Consider the following 24,357-nt stretch of genomic DNA (forward strand, 5'->3'; position numbering starts at 1 on the left):
ACACACACACACACACACACACACACACACACACACACACACACACATAGTACATCCCACACGGCGGCGGAATAGGTAGAAGAAACCTCGAATTATCATTGCGATTACGATTTTCATTCATATACATAGGTACGCGGTAACAATGTAACATACACGGTTGGTTGTTGTTTCAATAGCGTCCATTATTATTTAGGGTGTTCCGCTCGGTCAAGTGCGACAGTCACCGTGCGACGTCTATAACTATGTGTATGTGTGTTATGTTCGCCCGAAATCGATCGAAATCGAGTGGACGTAATTCAAGGTCCTCCGGTTTTGTCTGAAGGATTCATATTTTTCGTTTTGTTTGCAAGAATGCAAGAAATTAATGAAATGATGCTCCTGGGCGTGGTTCGAACACTTAGGAAATCACCCTGTATGGTTGTGTGCGTAACAGACAACAGTTATTGCGTAGTCCTACTGTCACGTCGTTATTGGCCATCGCGTGTAAAAACCGTGGGTCAACCGGGCGAAAAAATAATAATAATGACAAAACGTTTTATATATAGTTACGTATACCTACAAATTTCAATAATTCCGACAAAGCCGTTTTTGTCGGCCAAAAGACCTAGTCTAATGAAGTGCGAAGTGAACATAAATCCGAGTATTTAAAAATCCATTAACCGTGCCGACGACGAGAAACAATTTATTTCCATATAGACAGATGTACATTATTAAGTAGGTATACTAATTAACCATAATAATATACTACGATGGCGATAATATTATAATAACGGACGACGTGCACACAAAAAAGACCTTTACCTTTGTAGCTTTCACCGTGTACTTCTTCACTCGCCGAAGTAATTGTTATTAGCAAGACTGCACTGGAAATTTATTGATATTTTTTTTTTTTTAGCTCTACAAGTCGTGTAAACAACTATTGTTAACGTTAAATGGTTAAATTAGACGTTTGTATGGTTAGTATTGAATTTAAAATTTAGTTAACGTAAACTGTGGGCGAATGATGTAAAAATCAATCGAAAGTCGTGATCACGTGTGTGAAAAAAGCGCGGACAATAGACCGAGACATGAATAATTCAATATTATTATTATTATTATTATTGATGTTTGAAAACCTATGTACGTGTGTATATTATGATGCCTATCGTCAACAAATACAGGCGCCAAACCAATTACGAGTATACTTTTATGTCAACAAACCACGCTCTTCCACATAATATTTCGTACTATAATACCGTTATCGTTTATGTAAGGTGATTTTTTTATGACGAGAACATGACTAGGGGTCTATCTGAAGTTATTTGTAAGACGATTTATTTGTTACAGCCGACCAATTGTTATCTGCATTTGCTATATGCGACATCATTATTCGTCGTAATAACGAATGCCTATAATAAAACGGCTAACCAAATTGTTGAAAAATGTAAGACATATTTATGATCCAATCTTTTCCACGACGAAGCTAGGTTTTTTGTCTCTTATTTTTAGTTAAAAAAAAAAAAATTGTACATTGTTTGTTTTCGACTTTTTGCAAACAAACGATAGAACTCATATTTTTTATTTAATTTTCCAAAAATATTGATTTGATAAACACTGTAACTTTGATGCGTCCAGTGTAGACTAGTGTTTTGAGAACGCAAATCAGTCAGTTAATTGTGGTAACGCGAGATAAAACGTAAAACGTCGATGATGATAAAATGATAATATTATTATTGAGATGGATAATGGATACAGTGGGCGCGTGAGTTCTCGTCGTCGCTGTCGTCCACAACGTTAGAGGTTTGGTGAGAAATAGCCCGTCATGAAAGCATCCGGTTCGTCTGTTTTCACTATAAAAATACATTTTTATTTTTCATATTTGTTACAATGTCGGTCATACGAGCGGTACACAGATAATAGTAAAATATTGATTTACGATCGCTGTTTTATGCCGGCCGTCGAAGCGAACGTTTAGGTCATAGCTGGTGCCAACCAAAAAGCTCATTGAACCTAAAACGTAATGTATAATTTTACATATTTTGTTAAATAACCCAACTTATAAAAGTTTTAAATATGATTACCCACTTCTTTTCCGTTGTATTGAGTTCCGTTAAATATTCAAACTTTGAAAATCAGAACTTTTTAGAAACATTCTATAGCCATTCAGTAGTTACGTCTTTCCAAAAAGTATTTTTTAATTTTTCGATTTGAATACTTATTTTTTTTTTGTTGATTAATTTTATTCCAAAGGTCATATATTAAATACTGATTAGATAGATGTAGGTACGCGTAATAATTTAATGTAATAGTATTTAACGCAAGTACAATAAAACAATTATCCCATCTTCTTTTAAAAACTATACTTAAGTGGTAATTGTTTACCTCGGCTATAATATATCATGTATGAATCTAGTCAGAGAACAAACAAATATCCATTAAACAGTTTTAAATTAAATATATTCAAATGTCAACTAGTTGAAAAGTACTTATTTTATACATTGTAATCATTACAATTATTATTAGTGTAACTGATGTGTATGTGATTCTGATTGCGAATCTGTCAAATTTACAACTTGTTTCGAAACACGACTGCGTCTGTTCGACATAACTATATTCCAATATTATGATATAATATAATAATATCGTTATCTATTTAAAAACTGGTTCGAGACGAGCTAAAAAAAAATAATTAATAATATTACAGCATACAGATAATTATTAACAGTATGAATTACGAAGAATAAAAACCTATGCTCACCTATAGATGAGTTATACATCTATAGGCCAAATATTTCGACGAAATCAATTATAGATTATGTCTCGGCGTTTAATTTAACTCGTTATTATAATATTAAATAGACGTATGGATTCAACGAATTTATCGGAATCGTTGGACTTTCTGCAGCGGTGAATCACGTGAATTTTTTGACTGATTCTTCTTGCTAACGATCTCGTGCGTTTATACGATTTTTTAACACAGGTACGCGTTTACGATGTTTATAATCATATATGAGTCGGTTTGCAACACACGTATTATTATGTTATAGTATTATGGAAACTTGCGCTACGTCGGATGATTAAGAGGGGAAGTGAATAATCTATATTAAATGTTTCCAATCAAGGTACCAAAATATTGGATTGAGGAAGCCGTGAAATTTAAATATAAAACAATTATGTAGATACATATTTTTCACAATTTTTAAGAAAAAATTATCTAATGAAAAATAAAGTGCACGTGTGTATTGTGTAATATTGCTTAATGTTTAACCTATTCAATTCAATTTTTACTATTTTAGTATCGTTATAATCAATAAAAAAAATAACAAAATATTTATTCTACAGGATTTATCCAATTTATTTTAGAAAATAGTAATTACTGTGTAGAACCGTAGTAACTAACCGTAAATTAAAAATAAAAATGACTATTTTATGTATTGGAAAAGCAAAGACCTCATTCTCCTCCAACTCACTAATTTCTCTGAACAATATATTAAAGATTAATGAATTCTGACGCAGTTAGAGGGACGCGTGGCCCTGAAACAAGTGCACGCAATTTATTAAGAGTTAATATTCGGGCAAATATACCTACTATATTAGAGTATTATAGTCATTTCGTGTCGTTTCGTGCACTAGAAATTACTTTTTTTCGACCTCCAAAAGTATAATGTATAATAAAAGTTAACGATTTTTCTCATATTATTTAATGTTAATGCAATTTTTTTTAACCATTGAAGACCTTCTATCATAGTATCTGAAAGCAACTTCAAAAAACATTCGAATCAGAGAAATGTACTTTTTAATTTGATTTTGATTAAAATATGATGCATATGGATTTATAAGAGATAAAAGTTTATTTATTATTAATAAGCTTAAAAATAATAAATACATTTATTTTAAACACCTTCAGTTGGTGACTCAATTACAATAGTACCCTTATAAACCTATTATAAATGATTTCCAATGCTTTTGTCACTTAATTAACAGAAACTATATTTGAACACCATAATCATATTTATTTTATCACTTATTAGTTATTATTATTCGATTGTATTCAATTATGAGTTATTGATGGAAATATAATGAAGAAAAAAGATGGGACAGAGTTAAAATATATAATATTATTCTAGTTGCACTGTGAGCTGCTCTCTGAGAATGTACTATTGTATTATACGAAAATAATAATATTATTTTAAATGGCGACGTCAATCGGTGACGAATTCGATTAGCTACCTATATTTTGTAGAAAAGAAATACGTGCGTTTTCACTTGAATACAGTGCTTGAATTCGCTTGGTGAATAGTTAAACGGAGCTCCTCGGCTATTTCTTTTTAAGACTATTTATTGATCTCTAAAACTATTTTTATCAGCATGTTATGTCACATAAAATGTTTATTCTAACATAACTATTTTTTGTCATTTATTCAAAAATTGAATTGAATGAAATATTTATATTCAATAATTCAATTTATTAAATAATAACATTTTTTATTGTATTATTGAAGTACTGCATTACAATTTACAACTATTATGAATAATAATTTAGAAAAATAACTATTTATAAAATATTTATATGTATTTGATAAAATTAAAATTATTTTAAATGTGTATAAAAATATAAAATACGACTAATATTGTCCACAAATATTTATTTAAATTATTTAAAAGTAAGTGTAATAGTTAGTCGTTACTACCACGCATAATATACCTATTAATATAATACTATTGTAATAATTTGTTTGAGGATTGATGGTTGGTGGATGTGCGAGATTTTTTCTACCCACGAGTTAAAACGAGTTCACTCATTTCAAGGGACACTACTTTGATTCAATTCTTAGAGCCCCCGTCATTTTTATTTTTCCAACGCAACAACTGCTTATTTATAATATTCTAACGCGTTGGAGGTGAACACAATTTACGGGTAAAATGTACGATTATTAAAAAAACACGAAAATTTGAATACATGGCATACACACTCAGTATACCTACCTAAAGCGTTGTAGGGAGGGGAAACACTACGAAAAGTAATATTAATATGTATAGGTATTGTAAAACGTAGGAATCTTAAACGACCACTCTTTTCATATTATTATTTTTACGCTCACGGTTATTATAATTTTTTTTACCCGACGTCTTATTGTTTTATTTTAAAATGTTGTGCTCTCGTCGGTCCGTGTCGATCCAACTGAAGTACGACAGATACAACAACAAAATATCAGGATCCGTTGAAACTGTTTGTATAATATAAATATAAAATTATATTATTATAAACGGGCAAGAGAAAAGTAAGCATATTAATATTATAAATTTTAATTACGATGGTACACAATGAACTGTAGGTACACATTTTCCACTATAATCGTTAAAATGATACAATGATAGTGTCGTAGTCAGTTTTTTTCAATTTTAAGGGTAGGGGGTTGTTTAAAAAAATACTCATAATACTTAATAGTAACCAAAAACCTATTCGTGTTAATTTTTAATTTTTTACATATTTTATAAATTATAAATATATAATAATTTATTTTTAAATTTTATTGTAATTTTTTGAGATTTTTTTTATATTTAACAAGGCCACTAATTTTATTAAAAAAACATCCTACGCGTTTTATCGTCACCGTTGCGAGTGAGAGAGTTTTTTATCTATGTGATATATTGAACTCCTCTGATCACATTTTTTATAAAACAAAACTGATAATATCTTATACGTTTGTCAGTTAATTATCGTCATCACTTATCATCGTATATGTGGTTTGGTGTATGTATATAAATAGACAGTGACAAGAGAAATAATAGGTACTCGAAATAGTTATCCTTTTTGTGAAGCAGTTCCGTAAATGTGCACACACCGTATATTATAATATTTCATAAGATCAATTTTATTGTTAATTCAAATAATATACTTTTTATAATATTGTGTACTTTAGGTCACTGGAGATTGTATGTACTTGCATGAAGTCACAAGAATTAAATACGTTGTACCTTAGAAAAGTATGTCTATGTCATAAAAGCTGTAACTTAAATATTATATGAAGATCATATTTTAAACAACAATGTATTAAAATTCATTCGAATTGCTTCCGAAAATTGTAATAATTGTTTGAATATTATTCAACTCTAAAGATTGGTTTCATAATTATTAAGCTCGCTACCTAAGTTTATCTTAATCAATATGATTATTAATAGAAACTGAGGTTATGTAGTTATATATAATATTATACTTTAAATTTTAACCCTGATAGAAACTAGGTTATTATTTAATAACCAGAACACGTTTTTTTTTTTTCGTACACGTTCACTGTTTTGGTGGATTTCTTTGAAAACTAAACTTAAAACAATAACAAATTCGATCTAATTTTATCTTACACAACGATCAATATGGTCGATGTTTGTTGATTTATTGATTTTGTTTATGAAATAGGAAGTGCTTTACAAAAAGTAAATTAAAATTTTCTCTAAAAACTTATAGATTTGGGAGGAAAATTCGTGTGCACCGAAAATACAATTAATGCGTTGACGTGATTTATTATAATAATTAATAATATATAATGAACAAATGAAGAAAATCGCCATTCAAACGGCCAACGCCTAATTCCGTTGGCTGAAATAATATTCGTGTTTAATTGTTATATGTTTTATGTGCTACAAGTACCTCTATACATTATATTATTATAAACACTATAACGGTATCACTCGCAGGAAGCCACTGCGACAGTGTGGGATTGTACGAATACGGAATTTTTGTGGTCAATAAACTCTGCAAGTGTGTGTGTTTTTTGTCTATATTATAGTACGATATAGTAATATGATATTATGTGCACCCACATGTGTATATATAAAGTATTGGTAGTACCTACACGTACCTATGGGATGTATTTTTTTTTTCGTCTTACGAATCTAGAATACGGCTATCGTATTGTATTTTATCGCAGAAAATTCTTTTTTCTTTTTTTTATCAAATTGTAAATAATAATAATAATGTAATATGTTTACGTCCAGACGACCGGAATACGTGTTGTTATTTGAAATGTCATCTTCTAATACCTATAGTTAAATCTTATATATTACAACGAAATACACTTATACTGAGTAACTCGTTATCGTCACAAATATCGAATACCAAAATGTTGCATTCCCGTAAGTCGTTAAAATATATGTCTACAATAATATTATTATTATGATGATAAGTCTAGAGAACATTAGTCATTGCATTAAAATATCAAGTGGAAAATTAGTTTTCAATATTGCTGTAAAAGATTTCAAGATTATATTTAAAAACAAAAAAAATATTTGTTAATTTTATTAATTTTTATTCCAAAATTTTAACTTCATAAATATGTGTTAAAAATAAAAATCATTATATTGATTGTGTATTTGCATGAAATGCATTTTTTAGCTAACTTGTTAACGAATAGTAACAAAAAAAAAAAAAAATGTACAAATTCAAAAATGTCTGAGACCTTAATGAATATCACACGATGGATAGTATATAGACCAGTTTTTTATTGCCATATTCTGTAGCACGACGATGTTTTATAGTTGTAATATTATTTTCAAATGTACACATAACCTATATAAGGCTATAAAATAAAAAATTTGATTTTAATATGTTACCTATCACAATTTCATAAAATACAATACCTAAAATTAGGTGTGCACGATTTTCATTCCGTTTCAACACAAAATATCGTATTTAATACCTCTGAATAAAATATAATATGTACTGTACTTATATATCATAATACAATATACGATATCAGTATACAAGGGCGTTGCTGTGGCTGAAAATCTAATTTAGTTGATATCTATGTAATAATAATATCATATTAATAATTATTACGGACGCTCACGACTGCTGTTCCGCCGGGTCAAAGTTCCTTGTAAGTTCATGAATTATTATTATTTGACATTAGTAACTAAAGATGGACAAACTAGTGTTTATTGAATGGTTATGTAAGTACAAATGGTCAAACTTCAGACATAACATCACTAATAATAACTATAATGTAATTCATTAGGACTTAAATTTCTTGAGAAATATATTAATTTTTACTGTTTTTATTCTAACTTTTATAGTGTAGTTTTTAATTTTAGTTGATTCCGATCATTTTTCATTTTTACGATATTTTTTAATAATTTTTCTCAGCTAATATTTGTTTAATATATACATTTTACCAATTTTTTTCAATTTTCATCATATATTTTTTTTATAAAATAATAAAAAATTTTGTTTTTTTATTTCAATTAAATATGATGGATTTTTATACTTACTTAAAAATTTTGGTTTTTTGGTCTATTTAACTTTTAGCAGATTCTGTATGTATATAATTAACTAAAGAAATAAAATCAAAGGCTTGATTATATATACTATTATTTATGATAGATGATAAATTTTTGTTTATAAATATCTAATCTATATGACCCCGTGTATCAGATATGATCGCATATATCACTATCATTTACAAAATTACCTAAATATCTAAATTGCGTTTTGTGTTTTTTAGAACTAATTGAATAGATATATTAAATATATATTATAATATATTATGTGAAGAATTTACGATTATTTCTTACTAGTTCTCAATAATTTCATGCTGGTGAAATGTTTTTCTAATAAAAAAAAATGTTATCAACAATTATAACCATGACGATGAATAAATATATGATTAAAAAAACGATTACAGTTTTATTTTTATTACAATAAATATATTTTATTAAAATTCGATTGAAAATTTTATTAAGCTACAGTCGTGGATAATAATACTATTTATAAACCTCATGAAAAATATAACAGGTTTCCCATTTATTTAAATAATATAATTAAACAAATCATTTTTATCTCTTATTAGGTTATTCTTACTTAGGAATTGTGCCAAAGATATTATTATTATTATTATTATTATTATTATTTGTTTTGTATATAATATTATGAACGAGGTTAAAAACTAGTTTGTATATAAATAAATAAATACATTTAATATATTGGTGCGCATTGTATTCAATTGCAAATGATACAAATTTAAATATAAATGTAATTATGATAAGCAAAAACGACAATGGCATTAATTATAAATGATAACGATAAACTACGAGTTCTGCCTCATTAAGCTACATGACAAAATTCAAAATACACTTAAAATCAACGTTCCAAATTACGGTAAAATTTAGTCTGTATCATATTGTTATTATTCGGACTCATATTTGTCAATATCGATTTAATTAATAATTAGATATTTAAACATGACTATTTGTAGATTTTCTACGTATTGGTTTGATATACGATTGTCAGCTATAAGGCGCAACAGGTATTTGATCAGTGCCGATCAAACATTCAAAAAATTATTACACAGCCCGTTTATGGTTGCTGTCTAATGAATAGAAATAAACATTTCGATGTTTAAATCGGAGAGAAATGTAAATCGTCAATATTATTTTTTTAATAACATCGTCGTTTGTTTTTTTTACTCAGATATCAATATGGTTGGCGCTGGTACGTATATACATGACATATTATACCATATATTATTTAATATACCAGACTGTGTAGACAGTGGTGTATTTATTGTGAGTGTATGTTTTTTCACCCTCGTTATTCAGAAAATTTATTATACTTTTAAATATTTTCTTGAATTTATGTAGGAAAAAATGCTAAAATGTTTTTCTCCAGAATATTTGATATCGCTATGTTTACAGTTAAAGTATATTTGAATCAATAATTGCAGAAACGACATGAGTCAATTTTTTAAAACTTTTGGATAATTAATAAAAAGTATATAGGTAATTTAAATAATTCTAAAAATAATTCTTATTTAAAAATGAATACTTATAGAAATATATAATGCACTGGTTATACATAATTTGTGTATATAAATAATATGATGTATTTTTATTAACGAATTTCAAAGTTTTCTGACTTATGATGTTTCACAAAAAAATGTGACTCATGTCGTTTTTGCAATCATCGATTCATTTTAAAAATGTAAAAGTATCATGATTTAAATAAAACTCGTTGGTATAGGTTTTAGAATCTGTTATTTTCAATAAATCGCCGACTAACAGATAAATGTAATTTGGCTTTGTTTTGTTTATAATCGCAGTGATCATTCAATTAAAGAGTGCTATGAATGAAATTATTCCTTATTATCTTACTCTTTTTTTCAAATTAAAAAAAAAAAAAAAAAAAAAAAAAAATGAAACGATCGTTAGTCGGTGGTGGATATGCGGGCGTATACAACTCCTGCAGTTGAAGTTTAACAGTTAAATTGATACCTACCTAAAGTTGTAAACTTGTAAATATGCTACAGGAAGTCGCAGACTGTGTACACATGTGTCATATGCACACGTGGAATAGTGCACGTACATAGTATATAATAATAGGCGATCGACTATGCCGAAGAGTGGGAATAAGGATTGAAAAAAGATCATCGACCCCGTATATAATAATATTACGATAATCATACAATACAGTGTGTCAACGTCGCCGTTTGTCACCGTGCAAACCCGTCCAACTATAATAATATAATATTATTCGTTTACTATACATGATTATATAATATACGTCATAATATAGTCGCTATTCTTCCTCCTCCCACGACACTCTTTCGACCTAGACTTCAACATTCGCGCGTTCATATTTTGAACAATTATTGTCCGAATGGATTAATTAATTCAAAATAAAAAGTAATGGTAAAAATACGTATTGTCGTATACCCGTAGTGGTATATAGTATAGTCGTATCCGATGACTATATAGGTATTATGTGGTTTGTTGTAACGCGTTATGATGTTTTAATGATTTCTTCAAAATCATACTGTAAAAATAATTAAAACAACAAGTCGTTTACATTTGAATAAAAAGTTTATATTGCCACAGGTCGCTAAATACTGGTACAAAATAATCAAAGTACGTATTTGGAAAAAACATACTCATTTAATGCAGTTAAAAACTTCGGTAATCAGTATTTGCATTTTGTGCATTGTTTAAGGATAAAACGAACGCAAGCGTGTCCTGTGAATCATCCTGTATACACGCATGATGTACGTGTGTTATATTATTATTATTGTTATTATTGTATACATTTTTTTTATGCTGCACACTTTTTTTTTTCACGGCGCCGCGCCACTTATACAGGTGCTTGTGTGAGCAGGTTGCAATGGTGTTTTAGCGACACGGTCGGCGGTGCCGCCGGAAGAAAACGCGCTCGCGTACATTGTCGTTTACCCGCTTACGACGCGATCTGCAACGGCGCGTGTTGTTAATAATATTCGAATTATTATAGCACATATACCCAGGTATAAAACGGTATCGTCCCGTGACCGAAGTCTGAATAACGTGTAATAACATATAATATTACTGATAAACGTGCGTGCACGTACATACTGCGGTCAGTACCGTGGCGGAAAGGAGGATGCAAATTTTTTTGTTGTTTTTGAATTGGAGGAAGTAGGAGCATTGCACTCATCTACGATATTTCATTATAAACTGTAATATTAAACACAGGCACATAGCGGATGACTGCTTCTCGTGGTCGCGTCGGACCGAAACGATAATCGCAAGTTTGTAGTGTAATAATTATTAATTAGGTTTTATATACTTGCTATGCGTATATGCCTATATCATTTATTTTGTTTCCACACTATTGTGGGAAACTATCAAAAAAATGTGACTACGCATAACATTCGATAAACATAATATTATAAGACCAGGACGTCTGCACGAATTTTTTAAAAAGAGACAAATTATTTTCTGTTATAGCCTATATATTACATACTTTTTAAATAGGTACTGAGAAATTCTTTACATAAACTTGTGTACTCATACAAATAAACCAGGTACCGCTAATAAGTAATAGAAATAACAACTAAAATAATGATTGGAAATAATCCGGTTTGTTTATATATATATAATATGTTAACACATTGTTCTAGGAACGTTATCGTATTAACTAAGTCCGTCCAATCTAGTCCAAATTGTAAGATACTTTTACACAAAAATAATATATAAATTAATTTATGTACCTATAGCAATGGTTCTCAATCTTTTTAGGACCGTGACCCAAATTTTTTTCCAAAAATCTATCGCGACACCCATAGTTTTACATTTACAGAATCAAAAAAGTAATTTCAAAAAACAAATTTTTTTATTACTTATTTACTATTTTATAATAATAATAATTGTAATAATATACTTATAATAATAATAATTTTAATAATATAATACTACTTCTAGCGACCTACAGTTTGAGAAACGCTGACCTATAGAATAACATTGATCTACATAGTATTATTTATAATACAAACGGAATATTATAGAGTTGTTATAGGAACATTAACCTAAATAGTGAAAACTTTTGGAAAAAAAAATTCCAAGGGCGGGGAACAATTGTTAATTATTCTGCTTAGTAACATCCCCATCATTCGTGTGAATTCCTTTGCATATAAATTATAATATATGAATATGCAAATATCAGATTTGAGTATTTGATCAGAAGAATTATGAATACATTAAATAGACATAAACAGGGTCTGAAAATTCTTAGAACAAACAACAATTATTGAGTTAGGATGTTTTGCCTTCGCATCCCTTCAACCATCACCATATTATGTACGACGCAATATAAAACCATTATACTAGTAAATCGCAGCGTTCCCGTAATAATAAATTCGTGTAAAACAATTTTAATAATTTTGGTCGTAATAGACTTAATATCGTTTTAACCCAACGTGATTCAGGTTACACGGTTCGTGCATTTCAACAGACACAGCTACGCACGATGATAACGGGATGACCGATAGTCGTGTGTGCTAGTCACGTTCGTCATCTCAATCACAATGTTATAATTCATGGAAAATATAAAAATAATAATAAAAAAGCCGTTTAATTATTTTAACGACAAATCGTAAAAACGTTTTAATCGTTGTAAATACAAAAATGTACAATGTAATTATTATAACATTTATAACTATCGTCGAACTTGTCGAGAGTTTGAATGCATTATAATGATACGGTACGACGACAATCCGCCGTACATGTGATAAAATCGATTGTAAAACGGATTTCTTTTATTTTATATATTATATAATATGTAATGATATTTCAGTATATTTTACATTGTGTTTTATTATCATTATTAGTTATGTAGGAAATGGGTATATCATTTTTTTTTTTTTTTGGCCCTCTAAGAATAATTTTTGAAATTACACCTGCAAGCGTTACAAGCCACACGTGTTTTATATCTACACAAATAAAATATCAAGGATAATCTCACTGTAAAATAATAATGATAAAAACACGACTATATTGCCGTACTACTGGTGTATTCGCACACATAGCAGTATTACAATATCCAAGGCTAATTAAAATCGGCTGTACGCATTTGTGTTTTTTTAATAATATTCTAAACGCTTTTTAAGCCCCGCCGCGCAAAATTGTAAAAACAATAGGTACCTACGCATAATATTATACATTGTCGTGCAAATGGGTTGCTATTACATTATAATAATTTGTATTAAGCGTTTCCCGCTTAATATGTTCACGTAACGCGTCAAGTATGTGATATAATTATTTTAATTTTCAATTTTTTGTTTTATTTAGGTACCTAAGTATTTTATCTTTGGCATCATATATGTAGGCGAGAACGAGAAAAAATACATACAGTCGTTATTTGTACAATAATTTCAAGATCTCGCGGCAATTACTCGAATTACACTATAGGTATTATAGCTGTGCAATATATGTATCTATTAGATTTTTTTTTTAAGTGATTTCACCGCTCGTATTCAACACGTGTGCATATAATATAACTTATCAGTGATGAAAAGTAACAATAATCATAATATAATATAAAATCATTATTTATACCATCACCGCCATCGCCAACTCGTCGATTGTCTTCGTCGTTCGACAACACATAATGCCAGTTGTATAGAGTAATTAATGTTAAACATATTGTATCATTTGTAAAGAATAATATATACTTACGACGACGCATATACATAATATGCGGCAGTATCTCGTTCGTTTATACAGTGTCAAACCACATTTTACAGAGTGATCAACATTATAGCATCCGCCCTCTTTTCATATTCTTTTCTCTAGTTATGGATTTATTGAAAGCCTGATTTTTAGAATTTTAAAACAGACCATATTTTTAAATACAACACATATCATATTAAAATGTCGATTAAAATAACTAGGAAACTATTCCGAGACACATATTAGGATATTTGAGTACACGCATAAATTAAAGGATAATTAAATAAGCGAGGCTCACGGTGAGCTGCTTATTCAGATGCTCGGTGAATCGCTCTGTACAACGTACATAATATAGTGTAATAGGTAATATGCATCCAACTGAAAAAGTTAGTAGTTACACAATATAATATAATATTATTGTGTCGTAGCGTTTGTCGCCGACACAAACGTTCACGGGACACCGTCTGCGTATTCTACAATAGTCGACGACGAAACAGAAAAGCAGTAAAGCCCGCGCGTAAAAAAAATAACAACAATATACGACGACGAATGAGTTTCGATTTTCGTGGTCACTGATTTTTTTTCGAGCCGTAATTATATAATATTATTTAATAGTAAAATCATAATATGCGCGCGTGTGTGTGTTTGACGTCATTTCAGTAAACTCGGCGGCACGCGCTTTCGGTTTCGATTCGTAACGAATGATTTCTATGGAACAATGGCAGCGATTCGTTTCATATACATATTATACATATTATATGCAGTATAATAGATAATACGAGTATATAATATAATATATTATACATTCCTATGCTGTACTTAGTCATAGTTGTAGTTGTCGCTTTCCTCGCGGCACTCCGCAGATCTGCAGGTTTGTGAAAAAACCTCCGAAAGAATAACGGTTCGGTTTTATTCCGTTCGCGAAACAACTCTATACCGCTACATAATGTATATAAAATATATTAAAATAATAAATTAGTTTTTAACGCTTATTATACCTGTATATGCGTCTCCTGTGATTTGTGTGCCGAAAACGTTCTAGCCCCACGTCGCGGAGAATCGAAAACTGATTTTTCTCTAATATTTCATAACGAATTCACATTGTAAATTAATATATACCATACGCATTGGGTGTCGAACATTAAAGTAATTTATCATAAATAAAGTTCCAGCAAACATATATTATTATAATGGTGTTAGAAACTTATTCGTTTAAGCCGAGGTCATTAAACCTGAACTTGGGTATATTAGTTAATTTTTTTTTTAGCACGTGCGTTATCCGTTATTTAAATCGTTTCATTCATTTTCGATCCATTATTCTTGCCATATTTCAGATCGACCACAAGATATTTCACTACCTTCTCTATCGATACAAAAAATACCGTGTGTATATCGTCGATTTCTATCTGTTCTACCCCGCAATTCCGAGTTGTCCATCTATGTTTAATAATAATATATCTAGAAGATATCTGTAATATACAACATTTGCGAGTGTTCTGAATATTTTTTTTATTCATTATTATTTATTCAACCGTTATAAAAAAACAATAAAAAAAACCTTATAATTCATACTTCCTAGCCCATTGTTCGAGTACTGATCTGTCGAAAAACTGGTTATCTTCTTGTCCTTTTAATCCTCTGCAGTCTACGATTACGATATTGGTAACCCACACAATATGTTATCATACATTTTCGTACACATATAACTGATTAAAAATATTACACATCACAATAAAGAAAAAAAAATACAATTAATTAATAATTATTAAAATGTTGACTGAATACTAAAAATAAAACATTTAAGTTCAATTCAATATTCATAATGCATTAATAATATTAATAAAATGGGTCATTACTTAAATGATAATTCATAAATAAAAATTTACATAAAACATAGGATAGTATTTTAAATATTTACTACACATACAACAGACAAACAATTTAAGTTTAAAATGTTTGGGCAATCAATTATATTATTTACCATTTTTTCATAAATTAAAATAATGTATACGGAATTTCGCCTTTTATTTTTTACTGAAAGTGATAAACCACATTTTGTTTCATTTAATGAAATACTCAATAATGGACAATTGAAAAATCTTCTATACATATTATGTATTCCAAACTATCCAGTACTGAGCCATATTCAACTATTTATGATGGACCAGTGCATAATAAAAAGTTTACAGGCATAATCATAAGATATAGGTACAATAATATTAAGTATGTGTACCTATATATAATCCCGTACTCCCGTAAGATTAACACATAATATAAAAATTAGGAATATTTTAACATAATAAATTATAATATTGTGGAATCTGTATCGTAAGTTTTGCGAAATGCAATTTAAGAATTACAATGGCGGTAAACCGAAGACATGAAATTTAGGTCAGAACTGAACGAATATAATATGAACAAGCCGATTAAACTGCATTACTCGGCGTTTTCGGCTTTCATTACTTACCATAAACGACATTTTTATAATTTTCGTAACACGTAAGTTTATCTTATACCTACATTCACACATTGTATACTTAATCAGATTTCGTGTAACTGTTTTTAAATATACTGCTCATTTCAACGTGCCGATATGAATTCTCATTCCGGATCCCTCGGCGTGTGATACTTATAGGAGTTACATCCTGTTTCATGAATACAATATAAAACTAGGAGAAGTGTATAAACTTTTTAAATACAATTATTCTATGCTAAATTTTATATTAATATTTTTTTATTAAAATAGATTTAACAGTTTACATAAATTATGGTGTTCTAAATTTTTATATTTATTTACAGATTAATTTGTTCATATACGCATAATATGATTTAAACATTATTTGTTACTTAAAAAAAAGTTACATACTCATTTATTAACTACAGTGATATGCAGTAGAGTATCGAGTATTATAAATTAGCATTCAGATTTCAGGGTCAATTATATAACGGAAAAATTTAAAACGTATGCAATACGCTATCTATTATAAATAAGACACGATGTTCAGTGTTGAATTTAATTAATTTAAAATTTAAATAACTTCGAGTTATTATAATTATATTACGTTTAACTTAAATAGTTAAATACTAACAAATAAATGGAAGCGACTAGTGAATGGTGATGAAGTATTTGTGATCTGTGGCCCATGAATGAAAAGTTACTATATTATGTATACTTTCACTTGGTTATAAATCACTGTTTTAAATCTATTTGTGTGGCTATAAATAATTACATTATAAACAAATCTTCAATAGAATAGTATAAAAATATTAAAAATTGTAAAATATATTCTTATTATATGACGTGTATTGTGTACATAACAGGTTGTTATTACTATAATTTGTGTATTCAGATATGTCATATTAATTATGTGAAAAAATGATATTTTAACTTGTGTGCGAACATAAAATTGCAGTTATAAGATTAATATAAATTTAAACATGTGTTATTTGTTAACGTAAATGAGTTCAAACACATAATTTATTATTGATTTAATAAATACAAGTAAATGTGCTTTTTTTATGTGAGAGAAAAAAAATTCCATTCAATTTTCAATATTGAAGGATATATTTTGGTAGTAAATTTGAATAATTTATCTTTTGGGAAATAGATTATTCTCAAAGAGTACTTTTCTTAATAGTTGAGAATATTTAATAAAAATAAAAGAAGAGCGGGAATATTTACGCAGTACTATAGTTTTTGTAATAATGTTGTTTTTTTTTGTGTAATTAAAAAATATTAGTTGTACAAAACATGAAACATTCTAGAATAATTTATATCGTAATTTTTTATACTTCATGAAATTTAAAAATTAATTATATCTATATTATATTCTAATAAATAGTACGGATCTATTCCTACAATTCTAAATTGTTTACATAAAGTTTACGCTATGTTTTTGGTGAAAAAAATAAATACTTAAACTCATACTGAATCAAGAAAAGGTTAATTATAAGAATATAACGTGAGTTGTCCTTATATATACTAGATGATAATCCACTAACCTTCAAAAATTCAAAAATTAATTTATATTAAAATGTATTATAATATAATGCGTCCATAATTAGGGTTTTTTTTTAATTATACCTATACACTGGTGTTTATCCTATTTAGCGGTTAATTATAATGCTTAGTTATAGTAAAAAAAAATAAAACCAATAAAATATTTAACTTTTGGTCACAATGCAATTATATATAATATACAGAGTGATTTTTTTCATGAACTACTTATTATTTCAAAAACTATTAACATTTTTGAAAATATTTCTTTTATATAATTTACAATCAAAATGAAACAGAATTTTTTATGTTTGTTTTAACATTTTTTATTTTTTTGAATGATAACATACATATTTGATTTCATATTTTGAATCAGGATATTTTTTGAAATATTTTGATACATAAAAATCGAAATTCGGACGAGTAGTTTATCAGTTATAAATATGTAAAGCTGAATTGAGCGGAGTGGAGTGGTTTGAGGATATCTCGCTCTATGTCTACCTACTACTCCGTTCAACAAAGCCTCTAAGTTTAAATACTTAACACTCATTAATAACTCATTTGAATTCTGTAAAATATTGTGCTTCAGAATATGAAATTAAAAGTGTGTGCTTTCATTTAAAAAAGTAAAAACCTTAAAAAATTATAAGAATAAAAAATGTTGTTTTTTTCGTTAAATTATATGAAAAAACATTTTCAAAAATGTTAATATTTGTTGAAATAATGAGAAGTTTGTGATAATTGTATCGCCTTGTATGTGTGCGTAGTATAGCTATATATTTGCAATCTCGATAGACATTAGTTGAGTATATAGTGCTCAGTTAAATCGCGAGTATATGAAAAAAATTGAATCGCGACGATAACGACGACGTCGAGCAAAAAACCTGTTCCTCTGGGGTAGCCCGCGGTGTGCCCTTCACGAGCACTTGAACTACCTTAACCTCGTCGCGCGATCGACATAAGAACAAAACCGCACATGTTTAGAATGTGTATGGAGGAACGTCGTGTTTTTGTTTCACGGCTATAAACTATATAACATTTCGTGTACGGGGTAATATTTTTTTACACCTGTTTACCTACTCAAATTATTGATTGTGCATATTTTCAATATTTATTTCTATAAAATTAATTAGGTACTTCGGCATAAGCCAGGCTTCAGATATTTAATGCCCCGGAGCAGTCATTTTCACATCATCTCATTTAATATCTAAACGTTAATTTATGTACAACAAAAGTACACAGGTATTTATATTTATTTAAATAAACACCGAATAAACTATATTTTGCTTCAAAACTATTAGTAATATTCTATAATGACTAATAAAATAATATTTCTTTTATAAGTTATAACAATATGATTACTGAATGTATAATATAAACTATTACTATTATGGCTAACGGCATATGTTATGCGATACAACTATATACTGTCAATAAAATACGAGCATAATATGATTTTAGTTTAAATCATATATTTTTGATTCGTTCTTGTGATTTATAAAATGTATCATGGGTACTTAATACATGCTTTAAAATTCTATCCGTTTTTCCGGGGGCTGGTTTTCTCTATCATCACGTTATCCGACCCCCAAGTTTGACACGATATTTAAAAAATAAAATTGATCAAATGTCATTCCCTGTTTTAATCAATTGTTTAAGTTTTTAGAATTATGTTTCAGAAAATTCAATTTTCAAAGCTCTAATCCCGGTACAACAGTTCTTATTAGTTATTATAATTAATTATTTTAGTGTTATACATTTATTATACACCATACGGAAGACTGTTTGTACGCGTGCAGGAAAAACACCACGAATTTCATGATTTATAAAAAAATCAAACAAGCTATTCCGCAAAAAAAAATAATAATATTTCGTAAAAAAAAATAGTATTTCGTTTCGGAGTTGGCGGAATCAGTAAGGTTTACAAAGAACAAAAAACGGGTCCGAGAAAACGTGAATTTGTGGCATAATCCCAGAAAACTCGATAAAACTATCGTCAAACGCATAAATCGACCATAAGTATTTGTAGGTTTATACCATAATATGTTTTCAACGCTATACGGTTTATAACGGAACGACAGCGGCGGTTCGCAGCGCACTCCTCCGGCCCACACCGCGCTGTATTGATGCGTACCTACTCTATTTTAGACTCGTCTTGTCAGTCCGCTGAACCGGTTGTGTGTGTGTGTGTGTGTGTGCGCGAGCGCGCGCCGTTCGTCGCTTTTTTTTTATAATATTTTGTCGTTTTCGTCGCCACCGACGCAGTTTTTTTATTACGTTTCTTTTGACAGAAACTATTGTTTTATTTATAATAATAATATTATGTTGTCATACAGTATTTTCGATATAGGTTTTCACACCGATATTTGTACGTATTCACGGATTCTGCGACCGGGAAAACGATACGAAATGTTGTAGAAAGTAGAAACACCGCTGTCGTCGGATGTTCACTCCAAGTAAAACAATAATAAAATATATCGTTTTGGCGATGATTTTCACGCGTTTTTCAGTCTCCACCGCCGTCAAACCCTCGTCAGTAGGGTCGCAGTGTAGGCCGTCCGTTCGACTGTACGTCTCTGGGATCTCTTGATAATATGCTGTATATGCTATATATATATATATATATATATATATATTTATATATATATTGAGTGTACAAAAACAGAGACCAGTTTATTACTGAGTATCACTGCATATTTTTCAATTCTGTTTGTGGGACATTAACTAGACTATTTGACCATAAACTCCATTGATTTACAATTTTTTTTTAAACCATGTATACTGGGCATGCGCAACACAACTATTTTTGATAACAATCCTATTTTTAAGTAATTTTGATATATCACTTGTATTCTTAAATCAAAATTGACAGAATGTATGGTACCTATCATAAAATAAACATTGTTAAATATGAATTTTTAACAATTTTTTCCTAACTATATTGATTGAAAATGTTGTTGAATAATTTATTGTTGTTATTTCTGCAAGTAAATGTTGTGTAAATTTTTATTTTTCAATGAAAAATATTAATCTAAACTTTGTTGTCTGATAGCAAAATAATGTTTTAATTATGTTATTTCATTAATAGTGTAAATAATAAAATAAAATACCAATAATTCATAAATTTCAAGTAAATTTAGACTTTAATTAAGAAAATATTACTTATAATAGGGTTGCTATTAAAAATAAAATTGTGTAGCGCTTGTGCGCATACGCAGAATACGTAAGTTTAAAATTACGAATTAAAGATTTATGATTCAATAGTCTAGTTAACGTCCGCAAACAAAATAAATATATATACACTGTACTGAGTTTTAAAGTGGACCCTAGCTATTTCTGCGGATACATTATTATACCTTAATCCTATATTATATTGTATCCAAACATTTTTTACGCGAGGATTATGAATCCGCAATATATATTATATACTTTAATATTATTATTATTACATTTCACATTCAAAATACTGCATAAAAATTATGTGGTACTCAAATATTCTAATATTTTTGCCGTTATTTAGTTGCGTTTTTCGCAACACATCTTCAAATACATGTCGTAATATAGATATACCTTTAATAATATCAACATGTTTCCGGCCAGAGACCCCCAAGATAGCGTAATTTTAATTTACATCGTCTTTGGCGAATTTACTCGCAGTGCGCAGCAGTAGGTCGTCTATTGTCATTACTCATTATAATACATTTATATACATATAATTATTGTTTCATTTGTGGTCCAAGCGGGTAATGATCGCATCAATCAGAGTCTGCAGTGGCCAGTGGGTACCTATAAATTTATCACTTATTCACATATTCACCGGACAGAACGTACAGTGAAATTTGGGTTGAGGTCGAATATCATTATATGTGCATTCGATCCGAAAAGCACGGTTGACGGATTCCAACGATCTCGCGCGAGCATACTTAATTCAAGGAGACGCCGTTGCATAAAAGTCCATTACAATAGTTAACTATTATTTAGATCAAAGGTCATCGTTATATTTGTATAATTTTATGTGTTTATGTGAATGCCTATATTATATTGTCGATATAACTGTAATAACTAATAATTCGTCGATCGACTGCACTTTCACAACACGAGAGTTCGTATTTAGAAAATAAATATGTGATTTTTTTTCTTTTACCCCGAAAAAAATATAACTACAATAATTAGCAATGACCGAATTTTCTCTTTGAGACATCACACGTCTGCGGTGAAAATTATACACTTTCTCTTAATGGAAAATGATCAAGTTTATATTACTACACGTCATTTTATCTTTACTGTTCTTTACATCACATCAACACTTCACTTATTTCTCTGTGTACCTATGTACTGTAATTAATAATAATAATATGTTAAAATAAACATTTTTTATTTCTAAATTAATCCTTTGACATATATATACGCACGTGCTCGTATAAATATACGTATATTATATACGTCGTTAAAAATCTAAAAAAATGTAAACATTATATATCTATTAGGCATCCAATAAACATTATTATTATTTAAAATGTAATTAACTTCACGTTTTTTAACTAATGTTTATAGCTGTTTTTATCATGTCGTCGACGACGCGAATTAGTATTCAAAAGAAGAGGTCGCAAAAATAAAATAATAGCATCGAAACGAAATAAAATAATAATTGTTATACTCATGGGATGTTCTCCGAGCAAGCATTGTTATCGCCACGCTTTGAATTAAGAATTTTAACGCCCCGCAAAGTATTCACGACTATATATAATATATATATGAAACACAATAGGACAAATAATGCGTGATCTGAATACAAGTACAATTCTTTAAACACACGACGGGCCACGTGAGATACCAAATCGTGCGATGATTTGAATACAAAAAAAATCTAAAATAATATAAAAAAATCCCATTAGTCATTTCCTATGATAACTTGCAGTGAACGCAAATAATTATTTTAATACATGTGACATACGCGTTACTTAAATTAAATACATGTTAATATGTATTCTATAAGATTACGTTGACGTATGATCAAATCTTGGATTTAAATACATTACCTAAAAGTTACAACGACCTCTGAAGTCTAATCGGAGTAGATAATAATATAAATCATAATAATAATATTATGTAGAATAGTCATTATTACGTATTCATTAAAGCAGGCTTGTATTGTAAATTTTATTTCATTGTGAAACATTATCGTTTTGTTTTTCTCAATCACATTTCAAAAAAAATGTAGGTACTGATATAGTGATATACTCATATACCTATTATGTAGTTATATTATACGCATCACACACAATTATTATATGGTCTACATAGTATACATGATTAACGAACTCTAATATCATTCAATGGTATTCGACAAAGCTTAAAAAACAAAATGACACATACAGGCTGAAGACTACTTCTTCACAAGTATTGTTCTTAAATATACTTTATTCTCATACGTATAATATTACGATGTTGGCTTATAACATAAATGTGTCATATTATGTTCTAAGTTATCTACGGTAAATTTTTATGAGTATATGTACCTGTCACTCATCTACGAGTAAAAGATTTTCTCTTATATTAATTATATAACTTGATACGACTCGTATTATTTAAATGCACGTATTTTTCCAGCTGCCACCCAATTATTCATTCTCACGAGTCTGCACTCGGGGAGGTAGATATACATAACACTAATACGTATCAATAAAACGTCTTTCTGCAGCTACAGTATACATACGATATCGAGAAATATTATTCCACACGTATTATACACGGCGTCGTCACCGCGGATTTAACTATAATCCTCCTACAGGAACAAAATTCATACATGTATATAATTAGGTGCATCGTGTAATAAGTAACGCGACCATTACTATGGTAGGAAGCTCCGCGTAGTGGGTATCGAGTTGCCATCGCCGCCGTCGGTAGATTTCCCGTTCGCGCACTGCTGCCGAAGAAACCACTCGGTGAAACTCTACACCGAATGCAGCTGGGTCGTGTCGAATCGCATTGACGATAAACGATTGTGGGCGACGAAATCGCTCTATGTTTTCTTCTGCAGCTGCAGTTATTATCGAACAACGAATTTCGTCCGTCCTCCGCGTCGTTATTTTTGTTTCGCCGTATTTTTCGAGTCAAATTATCTCGGACCTCGTACTTCACTATCTGGGTCGCAGCAGTAAGTTAATGGTCGCGTACGGCAATAATAATATCATATTATTATAACGTCGTCCGTGCGGTGCGTGCGTGCGTGCCGCAGTTTATAACTCGGGAAAACGACAATATAAAAAAAAAAAAAAACCGTACCTATAATAATATATTTATGTGTAATGTGTGCACAAAGAAAAGATCAGTTTTTTTCCTTTCATTGTTATCGTCCTACTATCCCCTCTCCACGAGGCCCATAAACATTTGATTATTATACGCGTATA

The 24,357-nt window shown here is 29.2% G+C and overlaps 1 protein-coding gene across 2 annotated transcripts in view; it reads left to right on the plus strand.

Annotated features, from left to right (window-relative positions):
- LOC112603306 (sodium- and chloride-dependent betaine transporter) overlaps positions 1–24,357 on the plus strand; it is a 43,602-nt gene that overhangs the window by 6,819 nt on the left and 12,426 nt on the right. Inside the window, exon 1 of one of the 2 annotated variants that reach the window (XM_025351816.1) lies at positions 20,217–20,403. The exons of the other annotated variant lie outside the window; for it this stretch is intronic. The gene's annotated coding sequence lies outside the window, so the exon portion shown is untranslated. Of the gene's footprint in view, positions 1–20,216; positions 20,404–24,357 lie in introns of those variants that run through there. 2 annotated transcript variants of the gene reach the window in all.

Source organism: Melanaphis sacchari, unplaced genomic scaffold (genome assembly GCF_002803265.2).
Source record: "Melanaphis sacchari strain LSU unplaced genomic scaffold, SCAv2.0 Contig105_pilon_pilon, whole genome shotgun sequence".
NCBI classification, from domain to species: Eukaryota; Metazoa; Arthropoda; class Insecta; order Hemiptera; family Aphididae; genus Melanaphis; species Melanaphis sacchari.